General features: G+C 43.4%; 1 protein-coding gene across 11 annotated transcripts in view; it reads right to left on the bottom strand.

Annotated features, from left to right (window-relative positions):
- Window positions 1–14,108, bottom strand: part of dab1a (DAB adaptor protein 1a) — a 193,031-nt gene that overhangs the window by 66,452 nt on the left and 112,471 nt on the right. For 6 of the 11 annotated variants that reach the window (XM_047586876.1, XM_047586875.1, XM_047586882.1 and 3 more), the window contains exon 1: window positions 2,367–2,653. The exons of 1 other annotated variant lie outside the window; for it this stretch is intronic. The gene's annotated coding sequence lies outside the window, so the exon portion shown is untranslated. Of the gene's footprint in view, window positions 1–2,366; window positions 2,654–11,669; window positions 11,727–14,108 lie in introns of those variants that run through there. 4 more of the 11 variants (XM_047586880.1, XM_047586878.1, XM_047586886.1 and 1 more) reach the window with 2 other exon arrangements.

Raw genomic sequence — 14,108 nt, 5'->3', positions numbered from 1 at the left:
TTATTCTATTTTGGTGCAGTGGCAAGATGTCTAATTCCTCATGTTATTCTTCAGCCTCCACTGGTCTACACACAACTAAGAGTAAAGCTGGACTTGACTCAAAACCAACTCATTTCCAGCCACGTATGGTTTCCAGTGAATCAGCTGAAAGGCCTCAACACCTGACTGTGCAAAATGGTCCTTATTATTTTCAGGTAGCCGTGCGTACGATTCGAACTTTACACAGAGAACATTTAAACGTAGACCTTGGGCTTGATGTAAAACTTTGCAGGTGGTGCTGTTTTTTCTTACAACAGACATTTGCAAGGTGTCAGTGGAGTTTCCGTGGAGCATAAAACTACTGCACGTTAAAAAGAGGCTTTTGCAGGTATCAGAACTTCCTAATGTCTCCAACTGAGATACAAAACCACAGTTGCGAAACTTGTGAAAACATTTAGGAACCGCAGCATCAATCTCCACCTTCCAAAGATGTCTTTATCTCAAGACTATATAAAATAAAAGAGTTCTTTTCTTTTTTTGGGTTCACACCAACATTCATTCAGGAGCACAGTCTACCACTATCAAGCACACAGACATAAAACCTACTGTAGCTACTGCAACGGAAAAGCATAAATTGCAAGAGGCTGGCTCGGTTGGGAAAAATGCCAGAATAGGCAAAAAAAAAAGAAGAGAAAAGAGGCTGTGGATGGAGCAGACGGAGATGAGAATTGAAAGGAGAAAGAGAGCCTTCAACTGTGTTTTCTTTGAGAGTTTTTGCACAATACTCTGTGGGTTTCTATGACAACCTGGAGTCTCCAGCTGGGCCCATAGAGGCAAAAGTAAGGAGTCTGTTTGTCAGAAGTGGAAAAAGTATCCACGTTCTTTACTGAGGTCAAAGTGTCAACACTGTAAAATAAAAATAACCAAAAATAAAGTGACCCGCATCGATCTGCAACTTTAAAGTAGTCATGTAACTAACTGCATTTACCATGTAGAGGAAAGAGATTCGTATTCAGGACACTTTTCATGATGTCATGTTTGCTGTGTAAATATCAGTATCACAAAGTTGAAATACTTAAGTAAACTGACTTGACAAGAAAGGAACACTAGTTGAGTGAGCACAGTATAGTAGCCTACTGGCTGCATCTATCATGCATGTGAATGCCTCGATTTTACACTAGACAAATAATCATTGATGAATAGAAGAAGAATCACACATGATAAAAGAGTACGACTTTAGTTACACCCACACAGAGTGCATGCACTACATATGCAGTAGTTTACTATGCACCAGCTCAATGCAGGTTATGTGCCAGACAGAGACAGAGAGGGAGAGGGAGTGAGGGTCTGCAGAGCTTCATGATTAATGCGGCTTTTAGCTGCAGCGGAGCCTGGGCCCCCCGAAGCAAGCTGACCGGGCTGCCCATTCAACTCTCCTCCCGCGCCTGTCGCCCTTTCTCCTTCTCCATCAACCGAAACCCAGTGACTAGGAACCAGCTGTACTCCACAGGCCATTGACCGCGTTTCTCCACTAACACTTCATCAAGAAAACCTCCGCCGAGCCGCGTTTCACTTCATTTCTCCCCACTCCCGTCGCGAGCCGACCTTCTAAACCGTGGACGAAAAACCCCGCACACACCGGGGACATCCGGCGGGAATGGAAAACATCCCGTGCGTAAAGGAGCGTTAAATAAAGTTTCTAAGTGCGTCAAGACGCACGCTTGTTTAGAAAAAATATTTGGTTAAGTGCAGCAGGGCCATAAAACTCAATCTCTGCTGAAGATTCATTAAAGTCTGGGGAGATTTTTTTTTTAAACACAGTTGCGCATGATAACGTTAGTAAAGAGCCACAGTCACCTTGCTTAAGATTTTTATTTATTTGCTTTCATTGGGGCAGAGAAGCAGCCAAGCGCGCACCATGAGAGGAGAGCACCTTAAAGACTGTTAAATTGCTTTTTTCTGAGGAGGAAATTAATAAACATTTGAGAGGGTTTCACTTTATAGTAAATAATCGTGTTTAAAACGGACTGCACACGGCAAATGCAGTAAACCAGTCTCTGTCCTCCCGCCTAACAGCACACAAACACACACACACACAAACACACACACAACCTCTGACCACTATTTCAGTGAGCGGGTCACTCCCCCACAACCGCCCAACACACACACACACATGCGCGCACACTAAAATCCTGATGCACCAGCAGCAGCAGCAGCAGCAGCAGCAGCACTAGATAATTCATTGCAGTGATAGGAGGAGAACCAAGTGAATCCACAGGCTTCTAGAGACACGCCACACACACCGATCTGAAAGTACACACTTCTTGGGCCCTCTGCAAAGAACCGGGAGCAAATTTGCCACTTGTTCTGCATCTGCGTGCACTTACCTTTGCACTACAGCGAAAACGAGCACAGTTAGTTCCCATTTTGAGCAAAGGCTTTAGAATCCATTCATTCCCGAGTATCTCCTCCTGGTTTGCTCAGACATCCACAGTGTGTTTCAGCAGGGATAGTAATCCAGTTTTCCATCCCGAGGAGAGCGCTTGCAAGCCTCGTTACATCTTTTTCCGCGATCCTTCCAAAACTATGCCAGGCTTCTTTCAGCGCGTTTTTTTTTTCCTCCTCGGTCCTCTGCCCCCTCTTCTTTCCTCTCCCTCTCTCTCCCTCTCTGAGGTTGCCTGGTTACCTCTTTTCTGTAGGCTGGTTCAGACCGCCGGCCGCCAGCCAATCACAACGCTCGGCTCATCTTAACCCCTCCGCTGCTGAACTGTCCTGATTTCCAGCTTTCAAGGAGTGAGGGTGGGGGGGTTGAGGAGGAGAAGAAGAAAAGCACTGGGTGATGGTGAGGGATTTAGAAAATGTATATTATAGAACTATAATGAGCAAGAAGAGATGAAAGGAAAAAAAGATGGAGAGGGCTGGCTGGTGGATTAAAAAAAAGTTAGGGAAGAAATGTGATCAGACTTGGGAGTGGAGAGGACGTCATCAGCATATGGACAGACAGCGTTGGACGTAGTTTAGAGATGACTGTACTGTCCAGGTTTCATCATCATCACACACAGCCTTTCCCCACGTACGTTGTAGTGCTGACATAAAAACACACTCACTGAATCATGAATGCGCCAACCAGTCCTGCTGCAGCCTTCTCCCAGTCTCAGCACAGACTATTGATCGGTTAACCACCCACAGCTGAAGTCGTGCAGCCCAAATCGGACGTGAGTCACGGACTTGGCAAATTCACCACGGTGTCTAACCTAAGAATCAGAGCCCACTTAACGCTGTCAGGGCTGTGAAGAAATGAGAAGAAAGAAAAAGAGGATAAACCGCCGCTGACAGCAGTGCCTCGCTGAAATTGACTAATTAGTGCAAAACTGACCAAATAAGAGTGACGCAACCAAACCCGAGTTCCCTGAATCGTAATATTTTGCAGTTTCATGTCTTTCTTCCATTCTCCCTCAAGCTTTAATCTCAAGCAGCCTGTCCCCCTTTAATCCCCCTCTTTTCACTTTGCTTCCCCCGCGCCTCGTCCTCTCCCTTTCTCCTCCACTCTCGGGCCTCAGATCATCCTCCTCTCCAAATCTGTTGTGCTGCTGTGGAGAGTTTAGGAGCTTCAGTGTGGACACAGTCCCTCTGATCTCTGCAAAGACTGGAAGACACGCGGCGCTCTTCCAGCTAATACCTCTTCTGCCACATTCATACAGAGACAGGGGTTTGGTTTAATAGTAGAGGGAGATACATGGGAGAGGGGGGAATATATCAAGAAGGCGGGAAAATCCAAACGTCTGAGACCACTAGTGGAGATATATGTTATGGATTTACTACAACAGTTTTCTGAAGAGTTTGACCAAAGAGTTGAATCTGTAACAAATGGACATAAACTCCCAAATATCCAGCATTTGTTTGTCCCGCATTTGCTTTTATTTCAACAACACTCCAGTTGAAAAGTTTCTTTAAACCTGAGAGGCCATGTTGTCACTGCATGACAGTCAGCACTCCTTGGGCTTCAAGCTGTTCTTGCCAACGTTTGAGTTGTGTTAGGGCTTTTTATCCAGCTGCACTATGATTCCTCTAAAAAGACACAACCCAGTGGACGCAGCGTGTCTTGTACCTGGTCCCCCAGCGTGTTCCACTGTGGATTTGATACACTGCGGAAGCCTTTCACACACCCTTCGGTTACATACAAATCTGAGAAAAGGAAAAGACAGACTGTAGAAGTGCAGGTTAAACTTTTCTTTTCCCGTCATCCAGGTGAAGTGGTACAGACACTCTACTCAGCACGTGAGTCACACTTCTTTTACAGAACCTTTTCTTCATTTAGCAAATTTTTTTTTATCTAGGATAGAGTTGTGTTTCTGTTTTTCAGAACACAAAGCTTGATGTATTTACCTTCTGAAGCTGTACTCAACGTAGGAACCTTCAGTTTAGACACAATCTGATAGTGAATAAGCTGCTCTTTGCTTAGAATCTGACACATGATAATATTACAGTGTTACTTTTGGCAGCTACGAGACACAGTCGTATCTGTAGGAGGTGACCAAAGCCTGCAGGTGTCTAGACTGAACTCACATGTGCCATCTGAGCACAAAAGAGTTAAAGTGGGTGATGTCACAAATAATCAGAGGTTTACGTGAAAACTAATTGATTCCTATCTGAATAAACACAGAGCAATACAGTATGTCTGAAGGATTGGATTATAGCAGCTTTAAAATGAACCAAATTACTAAATCCGCGCTCAGCCGCCTGACATTAAACATTCAGCTGCCCTCAATCATTTCAACGAGGCCATCAGATGTCTAAAGTGGTAACGACAACTGACACCATGTGACTTCATCCAACAACACGGAGCGTGGGCCAACTCAATATGTTACATGCAAATTCCTGTCACAGCACCAAACTGGATGCATAGCACCGTTTCAGGGCCTCGTTGTGAAAACCCTGTCACTGTAATAGTTACGAAACCCTTTTTTTTTCCGCAAAATGATACGCCGCCGTGTGATGTTTAGGGGTTTGATAAGGATGTCAATCGCATTTCATCATCTCACCTCAAGCAACACCCCACCAACGCACACCCTCGTGTTTCATTTTTAATCACGGAGCAATTTGCCATCCCAAACACGTGCTTACCATCAATCCATCCCTTTGTTCCTGTCACCGCCGGTTTTATTTCCTAACCAGAAAGCGACGTGGAATAGATACTGACGTTTGAAGATGAACGACAATGTAATCTTTAGAGACCGTCTAAGCTTTTCGGTTCCAACACGCCAAAAATGTTCAACAGGGAGAGCTCCCCTGAAAGCTCTTGGGCACTTATCATCCTTACAGCATGTAACTTCACTCCTGTGTGTTTAAGCCTCGTTGAAATGATTAAGCCTCGTTGTCACTTTAGCTCGCGTAAACTTTTCACCCGGTGCCACTCTTGCCTCTTGTCTTTTCCTTCCCTGCTCTGTATTCCTGCCTACGTATAGCTGTAGTTTACACTCTCTATCTGTGCAGAGCCCTCCTCTCCCCTCTCTCTCTCTCTCTCTCCCTTCCCACACTTCGATATCTCTACCCATTTGCCGTATCTCCCACCCTCGGTATCTGCCTCCCTCACTCACCTTCCCCTGCTCTCAGTCTCTGTCGGTCTGTCTCAGCATGGCTGAACAGATAACTCCTGGATGCTCATGTAGGCAGGCCCGCAGCTAGCTTTCTCTTTCTCCTCGGTCCTTCCTCACGCACATACACACATCAGTAACACGGAAACATACCTGAGAAGATCATAATCGCATAAACGCACCCACACAGACACACACACACACACACACAGACACAACCGTCTGTTTTAGGGTAATCCACAGGAATGTCCAGATGGGAACGATCTCTCGAGCGAGAACTTGAAGGTCAGCTTCTTCGTGCGGTTCACAATAACAGTGTTTCGAAAGGATTAGGATTCCTCAAATTCACACAAATGCAGCAAAATGGGGAGAAATAAAGAGAGAGAGAGAGAGAGAGAGAGGGGGGAATTGACGGGAAAAAACAGAAGAGGAGTAAAAATGGAAATGTATTTGTATTTGCAGAAAAATGGGTCAAACTCGTTAAAGGCAACAAAAGCTGCTCTCTAATTGCCCGAGCACAGCCCTGCGTTGCTGAACTACTGTAATAGCGGTACAGTGCAGCGGCAGCGTGGGTCTAAGGCGGTCGCTTCATCATTACAGTAAGCCTAGATAAAACCTTAAGCCACGAAACATGTTGACCAACAGTCTTCAAATGCACTGACGTCGGATTCAGGGTAAAACATATTAAAATATGTTCACATGCAGAATCAGGACATTTGTGGTTCATGTGCTTTAGTCATGTTTAGAATCTAAATCCACTCGTGTTCCACATATATGGATTTAATTACATGGATGCTTAAGTGGGAGAGAAGTCCTTGGTCAATACAACAGCGTGAACCACAATTAATAGTATTAACAAATGTACGTACTGACCACAACTGAACAATAAGGCCTAAATAAAGGGCAGAACTTTTGATGAGTCTGCATGATGTACATTATATTTGTACATGTTGTTACCGGCACACAATATCCTGCTTTAGCTCACCCACTTTTGTGATTTTATTCTCTTGCTCTTTATTTTTATGTGCCGCTCTTTGCCCACGAAATTGCCCCTCCGGGATAAATAAAGTTTTGTCTGATTCTGATTCTGATCTCTCACTGTTGTCACTGACCTTTTAAATGGTAGCTAAAGTAGAAAAGAAGGTTTTTAAATGTAGAAAGACCCCGCCAGAGGTAGAGGCTAAAAACAAACGGCAATTTCGGTGGGGGGTTACCAGCCTGGAGCCCAGATCATCGTTCTACCAGTTGGTCAGGACCAACTCTGCTGGGCAAAGACCTCGTTGGCCAACTTAATGGTGTGGGTGGAATTTATGCAGTGATAGACAGAAGGGCAACACCCTGATATGTCATCTGAATGTCGCAGAGTTGAATTTGTTCACAATAAGATGGCTCTGGTTGTAGGACAATTCAGCTGAGTGCAGAAGCATTTACTGTGTGAAACACATCCAATAATGGATAGTTGTAGACTGAATTGAGTCTGGCTGCCAGTTAATGGATATTAAGGACCAAAATGACCAGTCTTACAGCTGTTTATTGTCCAACTAGCAACTCCAGACCAAAACAAGTGAGTCGATGTAGACAGCTGGGATCCATGGGCGTTTAAAACCATCATCATGGACTGTTTACCTGTATGCAACCAAAGTCTACTCAGACACGATCAATAAATAGTACACAGGCACAAAATTAAACCAGTATCCGGTATCTAGAACTTATCCCTCCACTCCTGTATATTATCATGCAGATATATGTTGAGAGAGATTAATTAATGAACTGTTACGAACATAAACACCAGTTTTCAGCTGTTTGTACTCATTTCTGGGTTGGCACCATCCTGCAGTAGTAAAGCAACTTTTAAAGGACACCGGGTATTTATTTATTATTTGGGCACGGGCCCAACATTATACGCTATACCTTATTAAAGCTCTAATTATAGCTGTGTGCTCCAAATCTAATCTCCCTGCGTCATATTCAAATTCACACAACATTGAAACCAACCACGGAAATCGGCCGACGACTGTGAATGACACAGTCTCCTCTGAAAAGGCGTCAATACGTCTGGAGGTGAATTTGAGAGACGCATCAAGACGAGAACGAGATTAACTTTGACCCAAATGCACACACAAGTATACACTGATCTGTCTCATCTAGCATCACCTGCACTGCTTACTTAGCTGTAACGACGGGATGTCATGTGTGTGCGTGTATCAGAATGAAAGGATAAAAGCGAGGGAGGGAGAGGGGGCCACCAGAGGCAGATGGAACAGAACTACGATGCCAGACCCCTATCCAAAGATGAAATATCATGGCATAAGCGGCGCTATCAAAGCATGCCACTCTTCAATAACTCACATGCATCAGGATATCAAGTGCCCGACAGTTGTGAAGAGAGTGAAAGAGCATGTGGAGATGAAGAGAGATGGTTTAGGAGAGGGAAAATATATTGAATCTGAAAACTCTGCATGTGCACACATGCTGCCGACATTACGACAGACCAGTGCAACTGTGTTCCAGTGTGCAAATAAAGTGAAAGGGAGACAGATAGAAAAAAAAAAGATCTAGGTGACAGGTTGACTAGTGTGTAGCTGATAAGAATAAAGGAGAGAAGGAGCTGGTGTATGAGTGTGTATATCCAGTACGTATAGCATGTGTGTGCAGTAACCCTCGTGGGGGTTAGATTCAAAGATATGCTACGCTGAAATGTCACACGTGTTTATGCTTTTATCAGGATGTGTAACTTTGAGGCACTTTGCCTCTCTGGGGGGGGGGGCGTCCATCTGATTTCATCATGTTTCATTAATAAGTTTTCATATGAAGACATGAAAAATGCGCACGCGCACGCGCACACACACACACACACACACACACACACACACACACACACACACACACATATATATATGCAGTCAGTCTCCATAGAACAGAGGAGGAAAACATGTATCTAATCCTAGCTTTCTACACGCATGACTACGAACCCCCAGTTTGAACTCATTGAACCAGAAAGTCCCAGCACAGAAGTTTTTAAGTTGCCGTCAGTTGCGCCCGTAGCAAACTACAGTGAATGTGATTAACAGAAACTGAAAATTGCTTGTTAAAGTTTTCTTTCCGTGAGACAAAACAAACACAGAAATGCATTAATTTTATCATCAAGTATTCTGCGGATCTATACGTGTCAAAACAGGAACATCATTTGTGTGTGAGAAGCAATTAAAGAAGGTTATTAGCAGGGGAAGATTAACATGGTCTTAGTGGAAATGACAGGAGGCAGTGGTGATAACATTACCAGCAACAAGTGCATTCTGGGTCGTCTGTGACAATTCTGTTGCTTTGTTTTATTTGTCTATTCATTTTTTTTTAACAGTTGTCACAGCTATGTGGAAAGTATAAAGCATATCTGGATTATACAGTGAACGTAGTGACAATTAAAATATATTCACATACTCACAACACCACAATACAGAACAAGGAAGTTGATCCTAATGTAGAACAACCCCTGAAGAGAACACAAACACAGACAATATATTTTGTAAGCCTGCATACTTTAGCTTAGGCTGGTTAAAGTGTGGACATACAGTACAACCTTGTTCACCCTAATGAAGCCTGGAAGTCCTTCTCTCCTTAACAAGACACCGTCCAGTCTACAGATACAGTTTACATTTCTTGTTGTTGCATTTTTAATATGTGTGTTTATATTTTGATTTCATGCCAAACACATAACAGGAAATGAAATGAGAGACCTGTCATATAAAGCAGATATTACCTTATTGTACAGGAGCATCAATCACACACACACACACAGATGGATTTAAATTCTGAAGCTCTACAATCACAGAGACGACCATCCATCCACCGTCCCTGCATTATACAGCAGCCTATCATCTATCTACATTCTGACAAAGCTCTAATCCAAACTGCACATCTTCTCCTGGAGAGCGATACTTGTTACGCAGATAAAATTGCACATAAAGAAATGAATAGTGTGCAAAAGTGTTTAAAAATATCTAAAACTCAGATCCAAAGATTATACATTAGTGTGAATCTAGGAGCCGATAAGAGCATCTGGTGTGCACTATATCCTTCTGGATTACCTTCTGCTTCACTGGACTGAGGAGTTGTGATATTGAGTATCATCGTATCGTAACAGGTGCAGTTAACGGAGGTAAAGTGTGTTGGGTGGGAGGAGAGACGGCAGCGCTGGAGAGAGGAGTAAGGGAAAAGAGGCCAGAGTAGCTGGAACAAGACCAACTGACACAGTTTTAGTGTGTTCGCAATATTGTAAATAATGCAGAACGGGCTGTTTCTCCTGGATGTTGTCTTCATTCATTTTTAACTGGTTCAGTTACACAGTAGTACTCCAGCTCTCTGTCCCTCCCTCCCTCCGTGTGTGGGCGTAAGCCTGCGTGTCGGTGTATGTACAGGTGTGTGTTTAATGCGATAAACTTACCTTTTTAGTCGAGGGCATAAAGACCAGGCAGGTTAATGGCTCGCTGCTAATCGCTTTTTGATTGCTGGAGCTAATTAAAGCTTCAAAACAGATTTCTCTTATGCTATTGTTGTGAGTCAGGAAGAAAGTCAAGTGACTCTGTAGATCAATTTAAAACTTACTTCATTTTACATCTGAAAAAAAAACAGTTCCTTCTTTGATAACAGCTACTTGTTAAAAAAAAAAAAAAAAAAAAATCCCACAGGCTCCTGAAATTTCATAGTTACTGCCGAGGTGGCAGTAACATTTACATGGATCAACAAAACCAACAAAACAAAAGGATTTAACACACTGTGAGGAGTGGAGGAAACCTTTGACAGTCTACTTAATGTGAATGACACGGTCATTAGTCATTAATATTATTTCAGTATTAGGTCCTATAAACATGGACTGGACAGCTGGAATTGATGTGGGCAGTACTGTTGAAGATGTGGATTCATCTTGGTCATCTTTTTTTGATTGAATCAATTCAGTGTCGTGTATAAAGTAAAGAGTTAAGGTAAAAATGTCTTATCAGAATGATTTATATCACCCTCAGGGAATACAGTCCATGTAAACGGAGTCATTGTTGCTCCTGTGTCAGAGCCACATTGTCTTTCGTTTATTGCTTTTTCACCTTTATAAATCAAGACATGTTTTCAAAAAAAAAAAAAAAATAAATATATATATATATATATACACACACACACACACACACATATATATGGAAAAGTAGTGCTTTTTGGAATGGGTTTCAGATTCTGTGAGGCACAAGGCTGAGAGCAAGGACAAAGTGTGAGCTCCGGCCCTCTATGTGCTTTCTGAGGCGACACGGTGCGGCATATGGTCAGACACACAGTTGATGAAACCCCCCCCCCCCCAACCTCCAGCTCAACCTCACCTCACAGCACGTGTACGTATTTGTATGAGGGAGAAATTGTGTTTCTGTCCCAGTGTGACTCTGCTTGGATTGGGTAAGTGAGGGGTGCCTGGAGCTCGCTGCTCATCTCAGTGGGTATAAATAGAAAAATAGGGAGCCAGAAATATGAGAGCACTGTCATGTGTCTGAGGGGATGGGAGGCTGCACAAAAAAAAAAAAAAAAAAACCAAAAAACACAAGTTGTGATACCGGGTGGACAGACAAATGTTTCTTCTAATACGGTTCGTCTGCAGTTGTATCAGTACGATGGGCGGTGTGAGTCAGAAAGAAGCAATCAGTCACTGCTGCTCATTTGTATTGCCGTGATTTGACTGTTGTTTCACTTTGCCGTTTTGACTGTTTGTGATTAATGGGATGTGCGGAGACAAGTCTTAAGTGAGATTCTGTTCCATTTGAGAGTCAGTCACCATCTGCTTTGTGCGCTGATTTACATACAGTGTGTGGCATAATTTAGTCTATTGTGAGTACCACTGTATGTCTCGTATGAATCATCGTGATTTTGAGTCAAAGTTCACTTCCGCATCTACAAAAAGCGACGCAAAAAAAAAAGCGTTGCACATGCTCATCTTGTACTTTACACAACACAGAAATCAGATGCTATAGAAACAGACATAAACTGGGCGAACAAGTCCAGCGGGTTGCATCCAGACAGGAGGACGTGTTTAATGCACACGCGAGCTATGAGTGTTCAACATACCTGGACGTCACCACACTTGGTGTCCATATCACTGGTCCTCAAAGAAGGAAAAAGCACCTGAAGAAGAGAGGGGGAGAGACAGGGAGACGGGGAGGGAGGGTGGGGGGGAAAGGGGGTTATAACATTAAGAAAAAGCGCTTGTCAGGTAGCCCATTAGAGAACCATTACAGTACCAATCTCTGTTCCCCATCTTTCCTTTTCATTGCGCGTGTGTGTGTGTGTAATTCCTTGTGTGCCTCCAGTCACCAGCGGTGAGATGAGATCATTACCTGTGACTGCGAGGCTAATGTCACGCACAGCCTCAAAACACACACATACACACATGCATGGGGAGACTAGAGAGAATAATGTGACTCTGCCTCCGTAACAAAACTACGGTGACCGCAGGGCTTGTCTCCATTTGGATAAGGCAGCCTGTTTTACAGCCGGCTTCCAACGCCGGCAGATGAGAGAAACAAGAGGAGAGAGAGACAGAGAGAGAGAGAGAGAGAGGGTGGAAAAATGACAGAAGCCTGAAAAGAGGGGCATCTAATTGGAGACATGGTGGGAAACGAAAAGCCCTCTCGTTCTTTCTGGAGCAAAAAAAAAAAAAAGCAGAGGTACACTGTACAGGGGGAAAAAAAAAGGTACAGCTGCAGACATAATGTATGGTTCACAATTCGCTCATTAGCAGTAGCGGGACTGTGAATGACAGATGAGAACAGATGCAGTTGGGGGTGATGGGAGGGTGGAATTGGGTCAGAAAAGGGGGGATGACTGGCCTGGCCTCCAATTAACTTCTCGTTCAGCCCCGTGGCTGTAACTTCATAGTACTACTGCTGTAAAAAAAAAAAAAAAAATACGACATGCGTGTGTGTGAAGGCAGGAACATACTTCTCCGCCTGCACTAACATCCAGCTCATTTGGAAACACTGTGGCACGACATAATGACCACTGACAGGAGAAGTAAATAACACTGATCAACTTGTGACAATACAATGTTCTGCTGGGAAACTTTTGGACCTTTAGACATGTAGCATCCACCTAGACCAGACCAGGCACCTCCACTCACACTCCTTGATGGCAGCAGTCATCCCCAGCAGGATGCGGCCTAAAACAGGCACACACACAAAACAACTACTACAAGACAACAACTAAAAACAAACAAACAAAAACCTGGCCTCCATATTCACCAGATCCCAAACACATCAAGTCATAATTGTCTTAGAGAAACAAGGGAGAAGTGAACAATATTAGGAAGGTGGTCATAATGTTATGCCTGATCGGTTCACATGATAAATTTTAAAACACAACATCCAGTTCAGACAGAGGACAACTTTTCAATGGTACAATAACAGCCTATTATTTATCTATATTCTAACAATGCACATAGCGAGCTGCACATTTCCTCTTATCTATTTAAGAAGGCACCAAGCTAAAAATGCATCAAACTAAACAATAAAATTATACTTCAGTGTGTATCTAGCATGCAACGTGCTCCGTTAGCTGTGTGTCCATAACACCCCGCTCTACTTCAATCTGCATGAATATTCACAGATGTAACAATAGTTACTCCATACGATTAACATAAGCATGTGTGGAGGCTGAGTATCCACATTTGTTTTGCTTTGTGAATCAGTTAAATCACTGTCACACACACACACACACACACACGCCATTAATATACCATGACCTTTCAGAGGATTTATTAAAGGCTCTAATTATGCACAATAATATGATTTCAAGGGTTCTGTTATTATGTTACATGAAATCTACACCATCTCTCTAGGTGTTGCTGCTTTCATCCAGCCGGTCTCAACGGCAGAAAGACTAACACACAAAATACTGTGTAGTGGTTGTTTTATGTATAGAAACGGGGTGAATTTTTATTCTGGCTTAATACAGCGTTCAAATAAAGACGCTCTGTTTATTCTTGCACCGCTCAGACGCACAACAACAAATTGTGTCAGGCTTTTCACCCCCCACCCTGAACTACATATGCTAATGTTGCGCCCTCCTAGTCCTCCCATACCCCAGTAATCTTCTGTTCCCTTACTCTAACTCCTCCGGTCTCATTTTGTTTTCTGTTTCATTACATCACTGGTGAGCATAAAGAGTATTAACAGTGCAGCACACAAATCGTGTGGTTCCACGCTCGCTCTCTCACCTCGCAAACATGCCACCGTGTGCTTCTCTCATAATCGTGTTGCAATCATGTGAAAAAGCATGGGAATATTAAATATTAACTGCACATTCATTCTAGGCGTGCGGAATATGAAATGAATTAATCAGGACGTACAAGGCTGTCTGGTTTCCCATCCTTTATCTTTATCTGCCTGCATGTATCGTGAGGATGTGAAAAAGGAAATTAACAGCGGCCAATGAGAGAGACCAGTGTGTGTACTGTAGGTAATGTGTGTTTGTGCGTGAGTGTGTGTGATCTGTCCATCTGAAGTCACT

Source organism: Mugil cephalus, chromosome 6 (genome assembly GCF_022458985.1).
Source record: "Mugil cephalus isolate CIBA_MC_2020 chromosome 6, CIBA_Mcephalus_1.1, whole genome shotgun sequence".
NCBI lineage: Eukaryota > Metazoa > Chordata > Actinopteri > Mugiliformes > Mugilidae > Mugil > Mugil cephalus.
The sequence above is the reverse complement of the archived record's forward strand: the minus strand, read 5'-3'. Positions and strand labels throughout refer to the sequence as shown.